This window comes from Delphinus delphis, chromosome 17 (assembly GCF_949987515.2).
Source record: "Delphinus delphis chromosome 17, mDelDel1.2, whole genome shotgun sequence".
NCBI lineage: Eukaryota > Metazoa > Chordata > Mammalia > Artiodactyla > Delphinidae > Delphinus > Delphinus delphis.
The window spans coordinates 38,631,915-38,644,761 of NC_082699.1; positions in this window are offsets into that span (position 1 = coordinate 38,631,915).

Genomic DNA, 12,847 nt, shown 5'->3' on the forward strand with positions numbered 1-12,847 from the left:
GAGTTGGCCAAATAGTCTGTTTGGGTTTTTCCGTAAGGTGTTACAGAAAAACCCATACGAACTTTTCGGCCAACCCAATATCATCGCTACTTCTTACAACACGTGTACGATCGTCTCTACCATACAGGTAAGGAAACTGAGGACCAGTGTGTTTAAATGAATTGCCCAAGATTTCACAAGTAAGACAAGGCAGTGATCCAAGTCTATCCCCATGCTGTCTGTGTTACGCCACGCTGGATTTCCAGTTCTGTTCTAATGTGCGCTGGCTCTTCTGATCGAAACTTATCTCCTGCTGCTCTTCGACAGGCACCATCTCCCTAATGAGGAAGGTCCAGTCTCTGTCCCTCACATACTCCGTACTAATTCCCTCCTCCTTTTATTTGCCTAGTATAGTCCTTACCCCAGGAATGCCCTCCCTTCTAATTTCCGTTTGCCTAAATGTTCCTCATGCTTCAAGATCAAGTTCAACATTAAGCACAGACTACTCTCAAATCAGTACAGCCCACACTGATAGTCCCCTTTCCTGAGATTTATCATATGATCAGTACTCTAGAATTTACTTATTCACAGTTTTGTCTCTGGCATAGGATGCAAAGATTATGGAAGTGTTTAGCAGACCACCAGACCTGTGTTTGGATTTCGTTTTCTGGCTGTGGGACCTCACATACACGAAGCTAATTGTCTTATCTGAAGTTGAGTTTCTTGGCCTGAAAAGAAGATGAGAACCCTCATCTGGCAGGGTCCTTACACAAATTTAATGACGTAGAAACATAGGAAGCTCTTTCTGAGGCCCAGCAGGTGGCAGTTCCTAAATGGTTGTGCATTTCCTTTCCTCTCTGAGGTCAGGACTATGACTCATACTTAAAGAACTATCACAAGAGATTAACACTGCCATCATCAAAAAATCTAGAAACAATAAATGCTGGAGAGGGTGTGGAGAGAAAACGGAACACTCTTGCACTGTTGGTGGGAATGTAAATTGATACAGCCACTATGGAGAACAGTATGGAGATTCCTTAAAAAACTAAAAATAGAACTACCATACGATCCAGCAATCCTACTACTGGGCATATACCCTGAGAAAACCATAATTCAAAAAGAGTCATGTACCACAATATTCACTGCAGCTCTATTTACAATAGCCAGGACATGGAAGCCACCTAAGTGTCCATCAACAGATGAATGGATAAAGAAGATGTGGCACATATATACAATGGAATATTACTCAACCATAAAAAGAAACGAAATTGAGTTATTTGTAGTGAGGTGGATGGACCTAGAGTCTGTCATACAGAGTGAAATAAGTCAGAAAGAGAAAAACAAATACCGTATACTAACACATATATATGGAATCTAAAAAAAAAAAAAAACCAAAACGGTCATGAAGAAGCCAGAGGCAGGACAGGAATAAAGACACAGACTAGAGAATAGACTTGAGGACATGGGGAGGGGGAAGGGTAAGCTGAGACAAAGTGAGAGAGTGACATGGACATATATACAGTACCAAACGTAAAATAGGTAGCTAGTGGGAAGCAGCCGCAGAGCACAGGGAGATCAGCTCGGTGCTTTGTGATCACCTAGAGGGGTGGGATAGGGAGGGTGGGAGGGAGACACAGAGGGAGGAGATATGGGGATATATGTGTATGTAGAGCTGATTCACTTTGTTATAAAGCAGAAACTAACACACCATTGTAAAGCAATTATACTCTAATAAAGTTGTTAAAAAAAAAGAGATTAACATTAGTTCATGTGTTTTCAGTTGTATAACAGGATTTTAAGTTCTACATTTTAACAGAGACTTTGAGATGCAAGAGAAAATATTCCAAGTACCCAGGACCCACTTCAGGACACTAAAATTCCCTCCCTCATCCCAAAGGGAGAGAGTAGAGAGTGAGAGAGGATTCGTGAAGTGGATTTGTGATAAAAATTTCTCTGAAGTGAAATTAGGGACTCAAAAATATATTTGTACACTCATGTTCATAGCAGTGTTATTTACAATAGTCTAAAGGGGAAAGCAACCCAAGTGCCCATTGAGTAATGAACAGGGAAACAAAATTTGATATATACATACAATGGAACATTATTCAGCCATTTAAAGGAAATTAGAATTCTAACACGTTCTACAACATGAATGAACCTTGAAGGCATTATGCTAAATGAAATAGGCCAGTCAAAAAGGGCAAATATTGCATGATTCCACTCATATAAGGTTCCTAGAGTAGCCGAATTTATAGAGAAAAAAATAGAATGCTGGCTGGGGTTGGGGGTGGGGATAGGAGGAATGGACAATTAGTGTTTATTGGGTACAGAGTTTCAGTCTGGGAAGATGTCACCTTTCTGGAGGTATGTGGTGATGACGGTTGCACAACTATGTGAATACACTTAATGCCTTTGAACTGTACGCTTAAAATTGGTTAAAATGGTAAATTTTATGTTACGTATTTTTACTGTAATAAATATTTTTAAAATGAAAATAAATAGATTAATTAGATAAAGGAATTTTTCTGAAGAAAACCAGGTGAGGTCCTGACCCTAACCATGTCCCAAGGAGATGAGTCTAATGTGGGTTTCTAGCAGTGGCTGGAACCATGCACTGGAGCCTGGCGGTTGCCTGAGAGAGTCAAGGCAGCCTGTGGCTGCAGAGCAGACGGCTGACTTTTGAAAGTAACTTCCCCCTCCAGATGCTATAATCTCTGATGAATCCACAAAAAAATTTGCAACATAGCACTTGGGTCCAGAGAGTGCAAACTATCATATAAGAACTTCTTTGTTTCCCTTCCCCCCACTTCCCTCCTTCCTGAGCTAGTCCTGGGCAGGCGTGATTTACAATCACAAACAGTGCTGAAGGGCAGGAGGATCTAGGGAAGGAGAAGCTGCCCCTACCCCTTCCTCCACAACCCCAGGGCAGAGAGCTGAGGTCCTACCTGGCAGGTATGGAGGATAGACCTCTAGAAAGTCTTGCGTTTCAATGAAGATTGCAGTGTTAATGCATTGAAATGAGCTTCCTAATTTCTGAATCAGGACTGTGTTTTGTGTTCAAGAGATCAAGGTATTGTTCATTCTCAAAAAAGATAAAAATAACCAAAAGGTGGAAAAAGCCAAAACGTTCAACAAATAAACAAAATATGGTATATACATCAAGTGCAAAATGTTTTAAATTTATTTTTTTTAATTGAAATATAGTTGATGTACAATATTATGTTAGTTTCAGGTGTCCTATGTAGTGATTTGGCATTTGCATACATTATGAAATGATGATCACAATAAGATGGTAGTAACCATCTGTCCCCCTACAAAATTATTACAATATTATTGACCATATTTCTTTTGCTACATATTACATCCATTTGGCTGATTTATTTTATAACTGTCAGTTTGTACCTCTTAATCCCTTTCACCTATTTTGCCCTCCTCTTCCCCTCCCCTCTGGCAACCATCCTTTTGTTCTCTGTATCTATGAGTCTGTTTTCATTCTGCTTTGTCTTTTACTTTTGTCTTTAGATTCCACATACAGGTGAGACCATATGGTATTTGTCTTTCTCTGTCTGACTTATTTCACTTAGCATAATGCCCTCTAGATCCATTCATTTTGTGGGAAATGGCAATATTTCATTTTTTTTTAATAGCTGAGTAATTTCCCATTGTAAATATACACCACATCTTCTTTATCCATTCATCCATGGATGGGCATTTAGGTTGCTTCCATATCTTAGTTATTGTAAATAATGCTGCAATGAGCATGGTGTGCATACATCTTTTCAAATCAATATTTTTGTTTTCTTCAGGTAAATGTCCAAAGATGAAATTATTGGCTCACATGGCAGTTCTATTTTTAATTTTTTGAGGAACCTCCACACTGTCTTCCATAGTGGCTGCACCAATTTACAACCCCACCAACAGAGCACGAGGGTTCCCTTTTCTCCACATCTTTGCCAACACTTGTTAGTTGTTGTCTTTTTGATGATAGCCACTCTGATAGATGTGAGGTAGTATCTCACTGTGGTTTTAATTTGCGTTTCCCTAATGATTAGTGGTCTTGAACAACTTTTCAGGTGTCTGTTGGCCATCTGCTTGTCTTCTTAGGAAAAACGTCTATTCAGGTCCTCTGCCCATTTTTGAATTGGGTTGTTTGTTTTTCTGATGTTGAGTTGTATGAGTCCTTTGTATATTTTGGATATTAACCCTTTGTCAGATGTATCATTGCAAATATTTCCTCCCATGCAGTAGATGGCCTTTCCATTTTGTTGATTGTTTCCTTAGCTGTGCAGAAGATTTTTAGTTTCATGTAGTCCCATTTGTTTATGTTTGCTTTTGTTTCTCATGCCTGAGAAGACAGATCCAAAAACATATTGCTAAGATCAATGTCAAAGAGTGTACTGCCTATGTATTTTTCTAGGAGGTTTATGGTTTCAGGTCTTACCTATAAGTCTCTAATTCATTTTGAGTTTATTTTCGTACATAATGTATACAGAGAAAGTAATCCAGTTTGATTCTTTTTCATTTAGCTGTCCAGTTTTCCCAACACCATTTATTGAGGAAGTTGTCTTTTCCCCATTGTATATTATTACCTCCTTTGTAATAGATTAATTGACCATATACCCTTGGGGTTTTTTTCTGGGCTCTCTGTTCTGTTCTTTGATGTATGTGTCTGTTTTTGTGCCAGCACCATACCGTTTTGATTACTGTGACTTTGTAGTATAGTTTGAAATCAAGGAGCATAACACCTCCAGCATTGCTCTTCTTTATCAAGATTACTTTGTTTCTTTTCTTTTTAATTAATTAATTTATTTATTTTTAGCTGCATTAGGTCTTTGTTGCTGCGCATGGGCTTTCTCTAGTTGTGGCAAGCAGGCACTACTCTTCATTGTTGTGCATGAGCTACTCATTGCGGTGGCTTCTCTTGTTGCGGAGCATGGGCTCTAGGTGTGTGGGCCTCAGTAGCTGTGGCTCGCGGGCTCTAGAGCACAGGCTCAGTAGTTGTGGCACATGGGCTTAGTTGCTCCGCGGCATGTGGGATCTTCCCAGACCAGGGCTCGAACCCGTGTCCCTTGCATTGGCAGGCGGATTCTTAACCACTGCGCCACCAGAGAAGTCCTCAAGATTACTTTGGTTATTCGAAATCTTTCGTGTTTCCATACAAATTTTAGAATTATTTGTTCTAGTTTTGTGAAAAATACCATTCGTATTTTGATAGGGATTGCTTGAATCCATAGACTGCCTTGGGTAGGATGGTCGTTTAAACAATATTAATTGTTCCAGTCCATGAGCACAGTATATCTTTCCATTTGTTTGTGTCATATTTAATTTCTTTCATCAGTGTCTTATAGTTTTCCAGATACAGGTCTTTATATCCTTAGCTAGATATATTCCTAAATATTTTATTCTTTTTGATGCAACAGTAAATGGTATTGTTGCCTTAATTTCTCTTTTTGATAGTTCATTGTGAGCATATAGAAATGCAACAGATTTCTGTATATTAATTTTGTATCCTGCACCTTAATGAACTAGGAGTCCTGGTTGTCTCTTGCCTCTCCAGGAGTCTCTCCAAGATCAGCAAGAGGGTCTGAATCAGGCCCCTTTTAAACTATTACCTCCATGCTGGGACGCAGTGTGAGATTATGCATGTGTCCTTTAAAAGTGGAGGCTCTGTTTCCTACAGCCCTCTGTCTCTCCTGAACATAAGCCAGATGTTCTGGGGGGCTCATCTTCCCAATGTAGGACCCCTGGGCTGAGGAGCCCCTTATGGAGCGTGGACCCCTCACTCCTTAGTGAGGGCCTCTACGATTGTGATGTTCCTTCCATTGTCAATTGAGGACCTGGGGGTGTGGGTCCTGACCATACTACATCTTCACTCCTCTTACCAGTCTCACTGTGGCTCCTTCTTTATGTCTTTAGTTATGGGAAATATTTTCTGCCAGTCTTAAGATCATTCTTATTGATAGTTGCTCTGTAAGTAGTTGTAATTTTGGTGTGTCCGTGGAAGGTGAGTTCAGGGTTTTCCTACTCTGCCATCTTGGCCACCGTCTTGTATTCATCTAGCGGAATATCATTCAGCCTTAAAAATGAATGAAGGGGCTTCCCTGGTGGCGCAGTGGTTGAGAGTCCGCCTGCTGATGCAGGGGACACGGGTTCGTGCCCCGGTCCGGGAAGATCCCACATACCGCGGAGTGGCTGGGCCCGTGAGCCATGGCCACTGAGCCTGCACGTCTGGAGCCTGTGCTCCGCAACGGGAGAGGCCGCAACAGTGAGAGCCCCGCGTACGGCAAAAAAAAAAAAACCAAAAGAATGAAATTTAGACAAGTGCTACAAAATGGACAAGCCTTGAAGACATTATGCTAATCAAAGTAAGCAAGTCACAGAAGGACAAATATTTTACATTTCCAATTATATGAGCTATCTAGAACAGGCAAATTTAAAAAGACAGAAAGTAGATCAGAGCTTACCATGGGCTGAGCGTAGGAGGAATGGTCAATTAGTTTTTAATGGGTACAGAGTTTGAGTTTGGGAAGATATAGATGGTGATGATGGTTACAAACAGTGTGAGTAGTTAATGCCACTGAACTGTACGTTTAAAAATAGTTAAAATGGTAAATTTAATGTATATTTTATGATTAAGTATATTTTGCCACAATAGACAAAATACAGGGGAAAAAAGGAATGGAAAAGTTATGGGGCCTGCCCAAATTTTCACCTAGTGGTAAGAGGACTGCCCACACTGAACAGGTTTACAGGGGCAGTGAGGGACACAAATGAAGTTGCATTTGTTTTCACACCACCTGAGTCCTACTGGTTCAGTAGGACTGTGCAAGTGACACAAGTAACGGAAAATCCAACTCAAACTGACTTAAACTAGAAAGCAGATTTATAGGCTTAAGTAACTGCTGTAGGTCAGTATTTCTCAAACGTTAAAGAGCATCAGAATCTCTTACAGGACTTGTTAAAACGCAGATTGCTGAACTCCACCCTGTACTTTGTGATTCAGTAGGTCTGGGATGGGGGCTGAGAAGTTGCATTTCTAACCCATCGCCAGGTGGTGATGAGGCTGCGTCAATTACCAGTGAGGTAGGGCTCATATGTCATCTATGTCTCTGGGACTCTGGCTCAGGCTCTCTACTAGTCCCTTTCTTCTAACCTCCATCTTTCAACTTATCTTTCGGAGGGTTTTGCTAAAATGTCTAGCCCAGTTCCAGGTCTCATGTCTATATACGACGTGGTCCAGAGCAGGAAAAATACCCAGATTCCAGACACAAGCCTCATTGGGTCTCTTTAGATCTGATACCCCCACAACCAGTTACTCTACTCAAGGTATAGAATAAGTGAATCGGCTTCTACTTGAAGCTGGGCAGAGAGGAAGTATGAAGGGGAAAATTGATGATGGGGAGGCAGTCAATAGACATCCACAGCCCCAGGAGAAGTGACTTGAGGTGAGCAGAGGTTAGACCACACGTGCCCTGCTAAGGGGTTCAGAACTGAAACTGAAATCAGTGAGCAGCCAGTGAACGATCTAATCAGAGGACTGATAAGATCAATTTCAGGAAGTTCACTCCAGAAAAAGTTTGGAAGGTGGACGGGGAAGGAGCAACCGGGAAGTTAAGAAGAGAAGCAGCTCAAGGTGGTTCCCAGCTACCTCCTACTTGCACCTGCCCTTTAGAAGCGTCAAATTATCCTGGGTGTTCCACACCCGCACTACCCTGCTCGGCTTTTTCTTTCTTTCCTTTTTTGTGTACGTCTCACTTTCTAACATGCTGCCTACTTATTTGTTATGTTTATTATTTCTCATTTGTCTGCCCTGCTAGAATATTAGCTCCATAAAGAGAAGAGACTTTGTCTGTTGTGTTCCATGCTTCAACCCAGTGCCGGGCACATAAGAGAGGCTCAATAAATATTTGTCAAGTAAATGAATTTCATAGAACGCACCATATTCACCCTGTGCCTTTGCCTCAGCTGATCCTTTTTCCTGGGTTCTCTTCTCCCATCCCACCTCTCAGACTTTGCAGATTTAACCAAGGCTTCACATTCCTGACGTTTTCCCTGATTCCCAACCATGAACCACCAGTAACTGCTCTCTGTGTTACCTTGGCATCCACTTGTCACAGTAGATTGTAGCTGCTGCCTCCTCTCCTGCGTTTCCGAAAACCGCCATCTTCTAGGGGGCAGGACAGGGCGGTATTGGTCTCTACACTGCAAACATATTGCGCAATGCCTGATGTGTTAGAGCGTCCATATAAAGTTGTTGAATTACCGAGTTGATGAACAGTTACATAGATGAGTAAATTTTGCTCAATCAGTATTTGTTAAGTGAAAAAATGAAAAGCAATACACAAATGTCTCTGATAGTTGGCTTCCTAGGTAGCCATCCTCATCCTCGGTAACAGCAGATAGAAAAGATGTTACAGCTTTACTGAGTTCTGCTTGTCCTACGTGTTGTGCTCACAGTCACTTTCTCTCTTGACCCATTAATGGCAAAGCATTTCTCTAGAACTGTCATTTGAGAGTCTCTGAGCTCTTCTTAGCAGCCAAGATGGAGTTGATGAAGGATGAAACCAAATCAGTTCTCTTTGTGGCTGCAGGACTGCCGCTTCCACGAAGACAGGTGGGAACCAGGTCCATGTTCACAAGGACAGGCCTGCTAAGCAGCCTCAGCAGGGCCATCCGTGCTGGAGTTGCCCGCAGCACGGAGACCAAGCATAGTGCTTTCGTTTCCTCACCCAGCTGTGTTCTCCATGTATCCCTAGGGCTTTGTTGCTTTCTTCGGGCTGTACCTAGACAGACCATCTGCAAGGCCAAGTGCCCTGGATCCGTCTTTCTCTCTGGAGATTTTCTTTTCTCATGAAATTACAGATATTTTACAGCTGGAAGGGATTTTCAACACCAGGTCGACCATAATTTGTCACAGTTATAGATAAAAACACTGAGTTGGGGGCTTTATGATGGCAACAAAGCATATTATCAATGTTTCTGATTACAAAGAAACTCTCTGATTTGTGGCCTGAATTTTACCCCAGAATTCTAACAGCAAATGTCCAGATGGATCACTAAAAAAGGGCTGATCCTTGATGGGGGATACCGTTCTCGCCAGACACCAGAGCAGCTGGTGCTTTCAAAGTCCTGCTCAAAGCCATTCTATCCCAAGAAGCCTTCCCCAATCATTCCAGCCCACAGGGACCCTCCTGTCCCTGAGCAACAGAGAGTTCAGTTGAAACCAATTTATAGCATCGTAATATCTTGTATTTCAGCATTCTCTGCTTCATGAACATGCCTTCTCCTTTGTCTCCTGAATTGAATTCTGGGCTCTTTGAGAATAGAAACCATATTAATATTTACTATAATACTCACAGTGTACAACACAGCTCTTGACACAGGATAACTGCTCAATAAATACGTATAGATTGATAATCACTGGGCAAGCAAAACGTCATGCAATGCCACAACCTGTTGTGATGAGGCAGCCCCTACCCTCTCTGCACAAGGACAACATTTTGATAAATGATGGTTCATTCAATACTGAAATTGATCTGTATTCAATATCAAAAATGATCTGAGACCTCTGAACAACTTACTCTACTGTTTTATTTGGATTTTGATTTATTTTATCCCACAAATAGACAATATTTTTTGCTTTATTAAAGATGATAACACTTCACTCTTTAAATTAGCAAGCATTTATTGAATGCCTCCAATTTGCAAAACATGGTTTCAGGTAATTTGGGGATACAACCAGTAATACAAAGTAAACTCTGCCCTCAAAAAATTTAAGCTACCAGAAGGGACAAAGACATACATAAGACAAACACATACATAAATCAATATAATAAAAGGCAGAGTAAGATAAACTTGTTGAAAGAAGTTGACCCAAAATACATTGGAAACAGAAGAATCATGAGAATATAGAATTTAGGATTAAAAGGTCTTTAAAAGTCATCTAATCTAATTCTCCAAAGGTTACTTGAATCTCTCTACAACATAATCAAATAACTATCTATTTACCCTAAGTGTGAACAGCTCGAGTGATAGATCTCATTATCTCCCAGACTCATAGGTTTTTTTTGTTTGTTTGTTTGGTTTTTTGTTTTTTTTTAGACTCATAGTTCTAAGCTTAATAATTTTTTTCTCCTGTCAGTGGATACATGTGAGATCAAGTGTCTGATTATTGGGGTGGTCACTTGGGTGCAATCCACTGTCCTGTCCTATATCGCACTGGGCACCCCATCAGTAATATGTCATATGTTTCTATTCAGGTGTATTTCTATACATGTGTGCAGTTCTATACATGTACTATTACAACAGGCATAAAAAACAGAAATTAAAAAATGATGAGATAAAGATTATGTATTGACTACATTGAAATGGATCTTACACTTTATTTTATTAACGTTATTCACCTCCTTTGCTCTCATTATAATTATACCATTATTAATAATGTTCTGAATGCTCACCTTTTAAATGTGTTGACAGTCATGATGGCTTCATATTTTCATAGGCTAATATCTTGAGGCATAATACTTCCTTACAGCTCTTCACATTGTTAATGGTTGTGGACGTAAATCCATATTTCAAATAGCCTTTTTGATAATTTTAACTCTGTTTGACCAACTTCTCGCCAGATTTGATTCTGTTTTTAGCTCAATGTGGCTGACAAAGAGCTTGTTCTCCGAGTTGGAGGAGCACCAGCCCTGCCGTTTCTTTGGTGTTCCCTTGAGCTCATACCAGTTGTTTGCAGGAATCATTTTAAGCCACTTGTCCATTCTGTTGGGACTCCTTTAGTCACATCAAGATAATATCCTCAGTGGGTCCACCTAACTTGCTGCACGCCCCAATAACTGAAAGCCAACCAAGGAGTGAGGCTGCCTTTCTCAACACACCGTGTTACAGAACCCCTGCTCTTTCCTCAGGACGCCTTGAGTGTAGAAGGGACGGAAGATCTATTTGCTTCTGAGTTAAAACCAAGTTGAATGAAAGAGAGCCAGTCTTCTCACTGTCCGTCATGAACTCCGGGGCCATGGCTTTTGCTGCCTTAACTGACTTAGCCAAACAGCTCCTTGTGGGCCTAGACCTGGTGTCATCATTTCTTTCTTTCTTTCTTTCTTTCTTTCTTTCTTTCTTTCTTTCTTTCTTTCTTTCTTTCTTTCTTCCTTCCTTCCTTCCTTCCTTTTTTCTTTCTTTCTTTCATTTTCCTCCCTCCCTTCCTTCCTTTCCTCCTTCCTTCCTTTCTTTCTTTCCTTCCTTCTATCATTAGACTTTTTAAATGTAGCAAAGCCATCTATCTGACACTGGATAAATTTAGAAATTAAAAGTGGTCTGGTCAAAACAATGAGCCAAAATTATAAGGTAATAAAGAATTTTTCTAACCTAGACACTTCTCTCTTCTACAGAATAGTTTTTGAGTCTTTTGAATCTGAGTGTGTGCATGTGCTAAAGCTTATTGGAAACAATGTATTTTTGTTTGTTTTTTACTGAAATGTAGTTGATTTACAATATTACATTAGTTTCAGGTGTACAACATACAATTCAATTTTTTATAGATTATAGTCCATTTAAAATTATTATATACAGCTATATTTCCTGTGCTGTACAATATATCTTTGTAGCTATTTTATTTTATTTTAGTTGTGCCAAGCAGCATGCAGGATCTCAGTTCCCTGACCAGGGATTGAACCAGTGTCCCCTGCAGCAAAAGCACAGTGTCCTAACCACTGGACCGCCAGGGAATTCCCTCTACCCCTATCTTGCCCCTCCTTCCTTCCTGCTCCACACTGGTAACCACTAGTTTGGCCTCTATATAACGTACAGTATTTATCTTTATCTGTCTGACTTGTTGCACTGAGCATAATACCCTCCAGGTCCATCCATGTTGTTGCAAATGGCAAATTTTTATTCTGAGTAGTATTGTGGCTGGGTAGTATTCCACTATATAAGTTGATGAACACAGGTTGCTTCCATATCTTGGCAATTGTAAGTAATGCTGCTATGAGCATTAGGGTTCATGTTTCTTCTCAAATTAGTGTTTTCATTTTTTTCTGGATGTATACCCAGGAGTGGATTGCTGGACCATATAATACTTCTATTCTTAGGCTTTTAAGGAACCTCCATACTGTTTTCCATAGTAGCTACACAAATTTAGATTCCCACCAACCACGTACGAGGGTTTCCTTTTCTCCACATCCTCGCCAACATTTATTATACGTAGACTTTTTGATAATAGCCAGTCTGACAGGCGTGAGGTGATATCTCATTATGGTTTTGATTTGCATTTCTCTGATGATTAGCGATGTTGAGCATCTTTTCATGTGCTTGTTGGTCATTGGTATGTCTTCTTTGGAAACAATATCTTTGTTCTGAGAAGAATATTGCAGATCGTGTAATCTAAACTCCACTCAGTATTAGAATCCCTGCCCCACTATTTCCTGACAGGTGTTCCTCTTCTCTGGAACACTTTCAATCCGGGAAGCTCAAAGCTTCTCAAGGCTGCTCATGTCATCCTTCCCTCACCTCCACGTTCTAACTGTTAGGAATTTTAGACTGAAAATAAAGGCAATAGTGCACCAGAAGCCCAGCAAAGACAGTGAACATTAGGGAAAGCTGAAAAAAGCAAGTAGAATTAGAAATGGATTGTGAAGGAGAATAAAAGATGATTTTTACAAAGCAAGATTGAAAAACATTGAGGATCTAGCTATTGTGGGAAGTAGAGGAATGAAAGGCTTGTTAGGAAGGGCCTGTTCTGCCGGGTTTCAAGTAAATTGCAAGGCGATTAATGGCAATTCAGTGAGTGATCTGCCAAGTTTTATTATTGCTTATTCTTTTGTATTTTCCGGTATTGCCTGAATGTTTTCCTAATCACATCAGTCAT